Source organism: Sinohyriopsis cumingii, chromosome 13 (genome assembly GCF_028554795.1).
Source record: "Sinohyriopsis cumingii isolate HCF-2022 chromosome 13, ASM2855479v2, whole genome shotgun sequence".
NCBI lineage: Eukaryota > Metazoa > Mollusca > Bivalvia > Unionida > Unionidae > Sinohyriopsis > Sinohyriopsis cumingii.
Window position 1 is genome coordinate 35,055,553 of NC_142973.1, and position 13,901 is coordinate 35,069,453.

The 13,901-nt window shown below is 33.7% G+C and overlaps 1 long non-coding RNA gene across 1 annotated transcript; it reads right to left on the reverse strand.

Moving 5' to 3' along the window:
• Positions 1 to 7,563: 7,563 nt before the first annotated feature.
• On the reverse strand, positions 7,564 to 11,235 carry LOC149785192 (uncharacterized). The gene is made up of 2 exons (XR_016425370.1): positions 10,885 to 11,235; positions 7,564 to 8,212 (listed from the first exon to the last, which is right to left on the reverse strand). It is a non-coding gene; the product is annotated as an uncharacterized LOC149785192 (long non-coding RNA).
• Positions 11,236 to 13,901: the final 2,666 nt, after the last annotated feature.

Below are 13,901 nucleotides of genomic sequence, written 5' to 3' on the forward strand. Positions count from 1 at the left end.
TCCACTTGCGGTAATGAAGAAAGTAACGAAGGTTCCGGAACAAATTCTTGCGAGGAGAGAAAATCCACAAAATCCCAATTCACCTCTTCTGAAAGTAAGTCCGGGTTCCCTTGGGCAGTCTCCCCTGCTGGTGCACCCCACTGGATCGTTTTCTGAGTTTCCGTCATGTTGAATCACTGTCGCATAGATTGACTGCACACAAGCGCTAGCGAATCTATATTGACTACGTGACGTCACAGACTGCTCTCTTCGGATTGGATGCGAGCTGACTGAATTCTGTAACGCGTGTTCGGATTGGTAAATGAACTCAATCCGTTTCAATCCTTCCTCCGCCTATAAATAAGCGCCGTTCAATGCATTGATTCACCTGTTCTCGTCGCTTCAAGATGTGGACTACAGTTGAGTCATCCACCCTTGTGTCTTCCATGATGTTTCGGACAGACTTGCTCATGTATGTCCGATCGAAGTGGACCGTTGTCCACAGGACAAACACCAGCCTGTGGATACGTAGGATCTACGTCGAAAGACAAGGATGCCTGAAAAGAGTGCTGATGTACGGACCAACAGTAAGACGCAGCCTAAGGACAAGAAGAAGACCAATGCGGTGCCATTTATGTTAATGAATACATTAACATAAAACCCAAAGGCCCTTTTCAGGGCCAGCCATATTTCTCGAAAAGAGATAGCCTTTCCATTGCCTACCCCTTTTTTAAAAAAAATTTTTTTAAAATTTAAAAAAAATCCCATGTTAAATTCCCCTTGTACGTAGAGTGACCCACGATTTATTCCCATGTTAAATTCCCCTTGTACGTAGAGTGACCCACGATTTTTCGCCATGTTAAATTTCCATTGTACGTAGAGTGACCCAGGGGTCCCTGTAATGCTAATTCCCATTGTACGTAGGGTGACCCCATTCACTACTACTATGGTAGTGTTTGTATCTACTGAATAAAACCGTAAAATACAATATAAATAGATAATGGCTGCACTACAGAGAAATAGACGATATAGACGTGGCACAAATACAAATGATTTAAAGATTGATTATACAAATTAAGATCTGAAAATGGATTCTCTATGGCATCCTATTAAGAAGCGAAAATTGTCGACAACCGTAGATTTAAATTTAAACGCAAAATGACATGACATTTAGAACCATGTATTTGCATTGAAAACTAATGTATGTCAAAAGTATATGGAAGAAAACTATAAAAAAAAAATCGAAAGAAAACTGAAATCACAAGCAAAGGGATAAATAAATAGATGAAAGAAGAGTACCCATGCCAATGATTGGAAGTGGGAAAATAAACCAGTAAACGATACACGAGACAGTAAAAACCTTCTAGGTTAACATTTAGCTGAATCATGATGCGTTAAATATATATTGTAGGAGAGAACGCAGATATTATGTAAATGGAGCTAATATATTGAAAGGTACATACAGGTAATCACTTCCTTTTCCGGTTTCTGCGTGACAAACACTTTTTGTCTAAATTTATACTAGTTTTTTTTTAAGTGTATTGTTATGTGTCATTAAAGTTTGTTACCTATAATTTGTTACGGTATGATGTGATGAATAATGCAAGTATTTTCAAGGAATATATTTCAAATGTTTAGTAGATCCGTTTGAAGAATTAGTTCCTGCCTTATGTACACTTGCAAATATAAAATCTTAAACAATGACTTTATAGTAATTTTTATGTCGTTCACGGTAAAAAAAAAATTACATCTTATCTTTTATGATTTTTGAACAACTTTCAGAAATGTACAGAAATCTATGATCTGCATGCTGACCGATTCTGGTATTTACTCATTTCATACGGTTGAATAATAAGTCAATAGTTATCAACAATCTAAGTACACACTATGTTTTGAGAGCCGGCAAAGTTGTGATATTTCAACTAGCAACGTTTTGGTCTTGTCATTATAGCACGACAAATAAAATAAGAAAAACTCAAATACCAAGCGTGTCATTGTCTGTTTACTCTATACGCCCACTCTCCTTATGAGTATGACACTTGTAAGTTAATTAATAGTACGATTTTCTTTTTGCGTCAACGCCAAAAAGGAACAAACAGGATTGATTGATTAATTATGCCTTTATTGTTGTAGCTAGGTATCAGTTCAATTAAAATCAATTATCTGATGTCATAAGTTATGTTGGAAATATTAGATGGGGAAGATACCGTCGCAAAATCGGTGAAAACAATTAATTAATTTCTCAAATATGACCTATAAGGGCACTAAACCACCTGCTATCTTGTTATTCAAACATTAAGAACATAATAAATGCAGATGATAAAATGTTATAATTGTGGTGCTGAAAAATCCAAGACAAAATAATTGGAAACTGATTGCACAATATCAATGATGGAGCAAAGCGACATTATGATAAATTCAGCAGTCTTTAGAGAGGTGATTCAATGAGTTTAACATAAAAGCAACAATATCAGTATAAAAATAATGTGCTTTTCTTTTCTGCGTGGTATTAAAGTGTAATCATATTTAGCTGCAATGCATACAAACAACATTCAAGATAATACTAATATTGACTTGCCTCTTTTAAAATTTCAAAATGATGCATTCTAATGCTTTAAGAAAGACAACGATTTGCAGACGGTATTCAGAAACGAAAACATAGCAGCCATCATCAATCCATATAGCACGGCGATCCAAAACTATGCATTATGAATCTGGATTAAATCACGTATTTGATACGGAAGAATTTTAACAAATGAAGTAGCTGTTTTGATGCTTTCAATCAACCACTGGGATGGCAAAGCTTAACTTCTAGCTGACACTTTTGCAAATATTACACAGATCATCTTGCAAATTTGTTGAAATAAAGTACCAGTTGTAGATGGATGTTTTGCTGGCTTCTTGATAGATCAAATAAATACGTGTCAAGTATTCTTTATATATATATATATATATATATATATATATATATATATATATATATATATATATATATATATATATATATATATATGACACCATTACTTAGGCTCTGAAATTATAACTTACCATCAATCATTTGTGGGAGCGAATTAAATGGAACAAAATAAAACTAAAATATGCTGATTTAAAAAAAAATGGTTACCCGAACAATCTATATACATGTTACAAATGGAAGACATTATTGACATTCGCGAGTATTAAACATACACCACGGTACATACATTCCAAACAAGTCTTGAGGTAACACACAAGCAAACTGGTACTTTGTTTGTAAATTTGCACCACGTGTAGATATAAGAAATAATTCAAGACATGGATGTAGTGGCCAAATCACAAAAATATGGCCACGTTTAAAGTTTAAATTATATTTATATTTCTGACGATTTATTCTCATAAAGCAAACTTTTGACGGCACAGATGTTGGCAAAATATGGTCTTCTGTGCTAAGGAAACCGGAAAATCTAGAAGAGACCACATCCAATATGTATGTATGTATGTATGTATGTATGTATCTATATATATATATATGTATATATATATGTATATATCTATATATATATATATATGTATATATATATATATATATATATATATATATATATATATATATATATATATATATATATATATATATATATATATATATATATATATATATATGTCTATGTATATATATATGTATATGTCTATATATATATATATATATATATATATATATATATATATATATATATATATATATGTATATATATATCTATATGTATATGTATATATATATATATATATATATATATATATATATATATATATATATATATATATATATATATATATATATATATAAGTTCGTTCAGTTATTGATATCTTGATTTTATTCATTCGTTGTGCATCTTCGCTGGTTGTAATGTTAAGTGCTACAAACGGATGTACTTGGGTATAAAATTTCCTTCAAATAAACGTACGACGTAAATATGTAATAAAGTTAATCAACTCGGCGGGAGGTATGTTAAAACTTGGTTTATCTTTCAATTGAATATATTTCTTTTGTTGCTTTATTCCCTTTTTTACACTACGACAGTTTGAAATTTATGACGGCTAAGCCATCTCCTGTCGTACTGTTGGGGATGACTTTGGTAATGGATTAAATGATTGTGTGATTTGTCAAATACGCGTCCGCAACTTCTAGAAAAATAACCAAATTAGGAATGGCGTTAGAATTTTAAACGGCGAAAAGTCGGAGAGGCATGTAATAAAACGCATGAAAGATCATTGTATGACATTGTTGATGTTAAATGACGTACTCAGTACACATAGTATATCAAACGAAGATGACACATATAGTTATGACAGCGAAGATAGTGATGATGACAACTAAGACGGCACGGGTAGTGATGATTACACAGACAGAAATGATAGTGATAACAGTGAATATTAGCACAATTAGAGAAACCCTTTGAAACTGACACAGTTAGAGAAATTCCTTGAAATTGAAACAATTAGAGAAGTCAGTTCAGTACAACAGTGAAGCTGCTACTACTACTACTACTATTAATACTAAGAATAATAAATGCAGTAATTTAGTACACCGGCCAGTATTTTAAAATTCAAGTAAATATAGTGTATGTCGTGGTGTGATAAAATGTTGCGTGTAACATGAGTAGACACAATTTCCTATAAATAATCAGTGTATGATCTTATAAATGTGTTACTACCACTAAAATATATCATTCACCATTCGTATGCGTTTCCAAATATTGTTTCAGACAAAAAAAACCAGAATTTATATAATATGCAAGATTTCTTATAATTAATGTATTATTGTGTCTCATGAGGGATAACAATTTTTCTACAGACGGATAGAGATAATAAACTTCATTAAAGTGTTTCTTTCTTAAATTACAGTAAGATGGACAAATACAAACGAGATAGTATTCATCTTCTATAAAATAAAATCTGGGTTTTTATAATGTACAGTACCTATTATTATTCTCAGTCCTGCTTACTATCTCTATTTTCAGCATCTTCGCCGAGCACCTGAATTTAGAATGTAACTTCCTAAATAAGTATGATAATCCACATGATAGATATTTTTCCGGTTCTAAATGATTTATACATAGTAAACTATACACATTTACGTGAACTTTATTATCGCTTTGCCAGTTTTTGGAATTCTTTGATAACATGGAGAGAAAAATCGTTTTTCGTTTCCATTATCTTGATTTAGCCAGAGATAACCAAACCGTAGAGAAATAACGTTTTGAACTTTGGTATCCCAATGGAAATGGTTGGATTCATCCAATATGTTCAAAATTAAATAACATGTTTTTAACTTTGGTAGCCCACTTGACACGGTTGGTTTCATTCAATCTTTTCAAAATGAAATACAGTGTAACATGTTTTTAACTTTGGTAGCCCACTTGAAACGCTTGGCTTTATTCAATCTTTTCAAAATTAAATAAAATGTTTTTAACTTTGTTAGCCCACTTGACACGGTTGGCTTCATCCAATCTTTTCAAAATTAAATAACATGTTTTTAACTTTGGTAGCCCACTTGACACGGTTGGCTTCATCCAATGTTTTTAAAATTAAATAACATCGATTTGGGTTGCACGCGGAAGGCATTCTTACAAACTCAGCCATTATTTAATAGATCGTGAAAAATACGAATTACAAAGTTAGTATCTTCCGCAATCCACTAACACAACTGCATTATTGGTAGTTATAGGATACTCTTTGCGAAAGTTGTATTGCACAATTTCAATATCTCTACTCAAATCATATCTCTAAATTTCTGATTATTAAATCATTTTGTTTATTTTACTGTTATGTATATCTATATTATGTTTATTATTTTCATTATCATAGTTTCTAAGGATCATGTATTTAAAAATATTTTCAACACTAATTTTCTCTTTGATCGTAAGTTCGCACATTAAAGATGGGTCATTCCCGAATTCTTACATAAGTTCCAAGGTTAATTTGGACTTTTGTCCAAGTAAACATCACGTGATTTGACTCAGAGCGTTTTTGAAAGGTCAAGCTGACATAATTCCTGACTGGCTAGTTTTAAAGCAGCTGATTTTGCTTACGAGTTGAGATTATTCTAGAATCTAAACGCGACTCTCTGTATTACATCTTAGTTACCTATATAACAGAATATAGAGAATTGGGATTTCCTAGTAATAATCATAGGTCTCAGAGGTGTCATTTAGTTGCATTTACTTGAGAAAATTCATTTATTTAATTCAGTCATTAATTGGAATTACAAAGTGCTCAACATACTTGGAATTATATTCTGGATTACTGCGAATTCATTTCAAGGCATTTTGGGATTATATCAGTGTGATTCATTTATCACACCAGTACAATAATAAAATCATTCCGAATACCAATATAACATATTTGGATTACCCGATACTTTTGAACTCGATATAACTTAGGTCTATTTAGGATTTCGTTCACCCTACTGTAAGTTATTTCTCATTTTTCACTTTGTAATTTAGAGAAATAAATTAAATTTTAATTTTACAAAATTTGTTGCTTTTCGGTCTTTTTAAAAAAATTTAGTTTAAGACTATAGAGTCGTACCACTAAAATTAGTTGGCTTGCTATTTGCCGTTTTAACAAAATGTGTACATACACCACAAAAAAGGATTACAAATATACAACATATTTTAAAAAGTAAAATAAGCCAGTTCCTCGAACCATTAGCATCAATATAAATTACCGTCAATCATATCACTATTTTCTAAATTATGTGAAGATCCAGCTAAAAGACTGTCACCATTTTGGTCCTTGTCTACAAAGTTCTTATCCACTTTCTTTTGTTTTAGCTTGTTGTCTATTTTTGACGAATTGTTCTAGTTTATCAGCTGCTGGAATAATATTTTTACCACGTCAGTTCTAGTTTAAAATTATCGGACAACTTTATCAAGTTTTTGTTGTTACCAACGTAAAGTAACAAAATAATAACAATCCGTAGGAGAAGTTTAATTTTCGTATGTAGTCAAACAAACTCGAAAAGCAACTAATCTCATCAGACTTTTGCATCTTTCTTTATCATATACTTGTGTCTGATATTTCTATGATGCTTTGCGATATCGTATATATGTTTGCAACAAACTTTTCCACATCATATCATTATTTTTTATTATGTTTAAATGAAACTAAATTTACAGTAGCTGAAAATTGTGTTCCGTCATGACAGTTTTCGTTCATTTATCAGACTAGGATGGTAAGTAGTATGATGGAAGATATTTCCAATCTATGACATTACTGATTTAATACTAAAGATTCTTTTGACATCAAAATAAATAGCAGTCAAGTAACCAAAGAGGTTAGCTGGGAAATATAATGGATCTTAATAATGTTAGTGGTAGATAATGTCCAGCTAGGTTTCAGACAAATTTATCTTTTACTATGTTTTGCAAAACTGTATCCAGGATTGTAGCATTCGTAGGAAATCTGATAAACCGTAAATCTTCAAGATAAACTGTCAGTTCAATTTGTTTATTGAAGTGAACGTAGATGAACTCTCGTTGCATTCCACAAAAGTGAAACGTATTTTTTGTGAAATACATAAATGACAAGTAAATACAAATATTCATTTAATTCTGTTTAATAAAATGTAAAGGATTAACAATATATCAAAGGGTAATCGAAAATAACGTAAATTATCCATCCCATAAAAAATCTAGTCTGGAAAAATGATGTACAACGACAAAAATTGTGTTTGGGAAATAAATATAAAATTCGTTTCAAGAAAAAATACTTTATATAATTGAAGCAGCCAATGAGACATACAACAATTTGATCACAGACACATACATTTAAATTGTAAAACTGCAATCATTTGTATATAGATATATTATATATAAAATAAAACTGAATCATTATCTATTCACTTATGATCAACTGACAAATTAATTTCCTCAAGACCCTGTTTGACAACCTATACACCTGCCATCTATAGCCTTATCCTTCAATCTTCGTGGGTTTTTTTTTGTTCACAGTGGTGGGACAGGGGATGAAGATTAAATTTTGTTGTTCATTATCTGCCGCATTTGAGCCCCTTCTTGCACCTCTCACACAGGTCGCTACGGTGAGGTCTGTTCGAATCATTATGGCGTTCCTCTCTGTCCTCATCCGAGCATATGCAATTTTCTTCTCCGCACATCGAGCATTTGATGGGTTCTACCTTGTAGGGACTGACTGCAATCCGGCAACTTTTACATTCTTGTTGGTAGTAATCCTAAGTATTATAACATTAAACACAAACCTTAGATAAGAAAAACAACGGCGACGACGTTTATAATAATAAAAATAATAATAATAATAATAATAAAAATAACGATAACAGTAAGTCTATGTTTCTGCAGGTAAGAAAGGATACAGGAGCGGATGTCACCTCCAGATTTTTTTTGTCGGATCCATTTGTTTATGTTAATGTAATGCAAATTAACATCACAATTAGGGACATTTAAAATTCTACTGTTAATTTTTGCGATTGCTCTTTTTCGATCTTATTCAACGTTTTAAATCGGACAATTATGTATGATTACAGGGTGAGATTACAGGGTGTCGAAGATCTGAATCATGGGCTAATTCCACTGGGTTAGGTGTGAATCTCAATAGTTTCCAGGTTAAAATCAAGGGCCTTACTTCTGACTGGTGGGTGTACAATATTTAGATGTGTATAGGGTGGGAATCTCAGTGTGTGTGTGTAAGTGTGTGTGTCAGATTTCGATTTTTTTTAACGTAGCTTTAACAATTTTCCAGTCGTATCGCTCCGATGTCTGCAGTGTGGCAATTTGTAATGATATCTAGCACTGACTCATCATGCCGCAGACATGTAACATCAAGCCCCACCTAGTCACATTATCGTGACACCAGATCCACCAGACGTAACACTAACGTCTTAATGCCGAGTGCCAAGCGACAGGTTACTTATTACCGATTCAACTATTTTCACATACATTGAATACTAATTCCTTATTTTTCTATTATTTATTATTCCCAATTCAGTATGTAATTGGTTACCGTTATGTATATTTAATTTAATTGTCTATTTGTTAGTTTTTATTTTATTATTTCATTACATTGTTTACTGGACTTGACCTTGTCCAAAACTGAGTTCATGTCTGCTTGACCTGATTGAGTTTTTAATTTTTTTATTTCATTTATATAAACAGCTATAATAGCTTCATTATTCTCTATGTGTATGAGCTTATTATCAGGATTATTATTCAGGTAAACAAAGGAGTAAAAATGTTGATCAGTGTCAGGGTTTTGGAGATTCCTAAGTGAATTTTATAGGATATCGTGTTGTAAATAAACCAGGCTCTTTAAATCATTCTAGAAGGTTATTTTCCATTAGGTAATGGATTTAAAAAAAAAAATACTAATTGTGACCTGCGGTGAAACGGAAAACAATATTATCTTGTGACTGTGAAGATGTTACTAGTCGTGCTTTAACATCTAGCAAGTTGTATTAAGTTGTGACCAGTTCGGCTGAATTTTATTTTTTTCAAATTATTGAATTCAAGTGATTATTGTCTCTGGAAATACAAAGGTGCTCTGATAAAATTCTTGGATAAAGACATTCATTGGAATTTATACTGAATTCAAACCTGGACTAATATTTCTGTGATTCAACAAGAGACTGACGACACATCAGTACATTTTAGGCTATAACAGGCACGTCATCCCCTTTTAATTCTGGATCTCTTCAGGACTTGAACTGAGTTTCATTCAGGACTTTTTATTATTAGGACTTGTGTCTTTTTTTTGGATTATTTTTGGATTTAATTGGCAATACCGTATGATTTTTTTACTTCTTTTTCTTCCCATTTTTCACTTTGTATTCTAGGGAAATACAATATTTTTTACATTTTACACAGCATGTTGTCTTCACTCTTTCCTCTTACTTATTTTAAGAGCATAGACTCGCAACAGTTACCACTTAGTAAATGCAGATGAAAGCTCTTTAGGGCATGCATTGGCGTAATTCTAATCCAATTGGTGAAATACGAGTGTTCATTTTGGTACCAGCTATATACAGCTAAATACAGACATATCGCGTACTATATGTAGGAATGGTTTAAGATATTGATATGTATACCTATGTAGTAATTTGATATAGGATTATTTAGTTGTGTTAGGCATTTGGGTCGTGTTTTGTGATGCATGGCGTGCAGTATTAGTATTTGTGTTCGAAAAGCTTGCAAATGACTTGAGTAAAAACATACATGTGTGAAATTGGAGATTTAACGTAGCAACTGGTTACTTATTCCATGTTCAATCGGTAATTGGTTACTTATTCTTTATTCAGTCTGGAATAAGGAATAAGGAACTAACTTGATGTCAGTCTTATTTAGCCCCTTCAAAACTAAGCAAACCCATGCTAGGCCATTCTCTATATTCATAACATTGTATGGTTGAAATAGTCTACTATGCCAAATGGGCTCGGGAATTCAATCAAATGAACCTTTAAGCTTAACGGCTCTCGCCATACAAGAGCTCTTTGTATAGACCACTTGATTATCACATTAAACTGCAGGGCTGCATGCCATGCCAAAGAAATGACAAGCTTTCTGGGGAACCAGAAATCACTGTCATCGGCATGAAATTCGTAGGTTTCTTTTATGAATGGGCATACTCTGTATCTTTCTCTTAAACGGATTGGTTAGAGGAAAGGTTGTGGGTATGCAATATGTAAAATGTTTTGGATATTGTCTGGGCACGATTAATGCTAATACATATGTGTTATCAGATTGACTTTTAAAGAGTGTCAGCTTCTCTAGTTCCAACGGAAGACAAGTACAGTAGACGGAAGGTCCCTCCAAAGAAAAAGTTGAGAGAGAAAAAGAAAGAAGCAAGAATTTTTCATACGACCGACACACGAACACAGCTACATCAACTTACATAGCCGCCTTTTCTGTACACGTGAGAACTCTCCCAATGGGCGTTGCACTTGTTACATTGGAAGAAACCGTATCTTCGTCTACCTTGTGTTGAGCCTCTTCTTCCGCCCCGTCGACCTCGCCTCCCACGAAACATGGCGTTGTTTTGCTTCGTATTTTATCTTGTAGACCTACTTGATAAACTCAGAGCGATTTCCGAAAATGCTATGACCCAAATGATATGATATAATTGGTCGATATAAATTTAAAGATATTATATTTTTCTTTTCTAATCAGTGCCCTCTGGCTTTCTTTTTAATTGTAATTTTTATTAAATTTTATTTTATCTTTTAATTAACGTAAGAATGCTGAATAATTGTAAAGATATCTACAAGAGAAACAGTGTGCATTATACAAAAACAGTCTACTTTCATTCTCGGTTTCCTGGAAATATGATCTTGAAATTAGTTCCATTTTAAGAACGACTGCTCATTAATATGAATTAGAAATCATAATGGGCCCTGAGCGTCATTATGAAGATTTTTCTGTTCGTTCGCTTCTTTTTGTGATAATTTTGAAAGCTACTTATAATGAATTGGGAAAGATAAGCAATTATTTTAATAAAACTGTCAAATATATAAGCTTTAAAACACGGCTTTTACTATCATAATCTTTTTAGTTATGTATCAATTAAGAAAACATTTGTCATAGTTGATAAATAATATTAATGATATAAATACACAATTTTAATTGCACGATTTGATAGTAGTGAAGGGGGCCACTATAGGGACAATGGGAATTAGCATTACAGACACACACCCCCGGGCCACTATAGGGACTATGTAAATTTAACATGGTAAAAATTGCTGGGCCACTGTAGGGATAATGGAATTTAACATGGGAATAGATTTTGGGCTTGTTTAGGGACAAGGGGAATTTAACATGGGAGAAAAAAACTACTTTAGGGACAAGGGGAATTTAACATGGGATTTTTTTAAAAAAATTTTTTAAAAAAGGGGTAGGCAATGGAAAGTCAATCTCTTTTCGGGACCTATGAGTGGCCCTGAAAAGGGCCTTTGGGTTTATGTTAATGTATCCATTAACATAAAGGGCACCGCATTGGTCTTCTTCTTGTCCTTAGGCTGCGTCTCACTGTAGGACCGTAAATCAGGACTCTTTTGAGGCATCCTTGTCTTTCTACTTAGATCCTACGTATCCACAGACTGGTGTCTGTCCTGTGGACAACTGTCCACTTGGATCGGACATACATGGGTATGTCCGTCCGGAACATCATGGAAGACACAAGCGTAGAAGATTGCACATCGGTCCACATCTTGAGGCACCGAGAACAGGTGAATCAATGCAGTGAACTGCACTTATTTATAGGTAGAGGTAGGATTGAAACGGATTGAGTTTGTTGACCAATCCAAACACGCGTTACAAAATTCAGTCAGCCCGCATCCAATCCGAAGAGAGCAGTCTGTGACGTCACGTGGTCGATATAGATTCGCTAGCGCCTGTGTGCAGTCAATCTATGCGACAGTGATTCAGCATGACGGAAACTCAGAAAACGATCCATTGGGGTGCACCAGCAGTGGAGACCGCCCAAGGGAACCCGGACTTACTTTCAGAAGAGGTAAATTGGGATTTTGTGGATTTCTTACCTCGCAAGAATTTGTTCCGGAACCTTCGTCACCTTCATTACCGCAATTGGAGAATTTTAGACAGAGACTGAAAGAAGAATTGGAGAAATTTATACAACGACAAAAGGAAGCGGAACAAGCTTTTTTCCTACAGCAACAGTACCAAGAAGAAGAGGTAAGAAAAAAAAAACAACAAGAAGAAGAAGTAGCAGCAAAGAAACAAGAGGGTGAAAATCAAACGGTCACGGTACTGTTGGACATTTTAGCGGACTTAAGAAGTCTGAAACAAATGTATCAGACTTCTTTTTTACGACCGAAGAGAATACGACCTTCCCGAGCTAAACACTCCAACCCTGTGACTAAGCCTACCGTACCACCCTTAGTGATTTCAACCCAATCATCATCATCAACAGTACGCAGTCCAGAAGTAGGCCTTGGCCGTGGCAAAGGCTTAAGGCAGTTAAAGTTGATTGCTTACACTCACCCCTACACCAAAAACCAAATGCCCTTTTCAGGGCCACCCACGTCTCTCGAAAAAAGATAGACTTTCAATTGCCAATAACTCAAAAATCAACAAAAAACCCCATTTTACCTCTATAGTACGTATATATGAGTGCGTAAGTGTAGCTTCTTATTTAAATCAAAACACAAAGACACTTACCTTATATAATTAATTTATTCTTTTATCAATAGTTACAATCCAATTCACAATTCACAACAGGGCACTTTAAAAAAGTTCTTACACTCCTTCTGTCTCATTTTTTAGTCTCTCTGTTTTTTAAATTTCTTCACCGTCACAGTCTTTTCCTCCTCTTCCTCTTCACTTTCTTTCCTTCTTCTTTTCTTCTCCTGTTTCTTTTTCTTTACCTGGCTGCTTTCTTCCTCTGAAGAATCCCTCTCTTCCTCTGAAGAATCCCTCTCTTCTTCTGAATAATCCCTCTTTTCTTCTGACTCCTCTTGTTTCTTTTTTGGGCAATCTGGAGACCAATGTCCTTTTTCTTGACAATAATAACAGGTATCTTGACTTTTGTCTTTTCTAGCCCCTGTTTTTCTTTTTTGACGGTCTGGACACTCTGAAGACCAATGCCCTTTCTTTTGACAGATATAGCAAGTATCTTGACTTTTATCTCGAAAGGAAGGAGAGTAGTCCGTCGGCTGGTTTGAAGAGAATTTTCTAATGACCCCTCGCAAAGCTCTGATGAAACGTTCAATTTGGCTAGTCTCTTCCATCGTTGTGCTGGGTTTGAGAGTGAAATGAATAGTGAAAGGACAAGACACACACCCTTTTATATACGCTGGTCTGCCATGACTATAAATTAGTCTATGGTGTTTAAACTTTAGTCATTTGACGTTTTGCACTCAAGATGAAACGATCGCATTCATTTGAGAAGAAAGA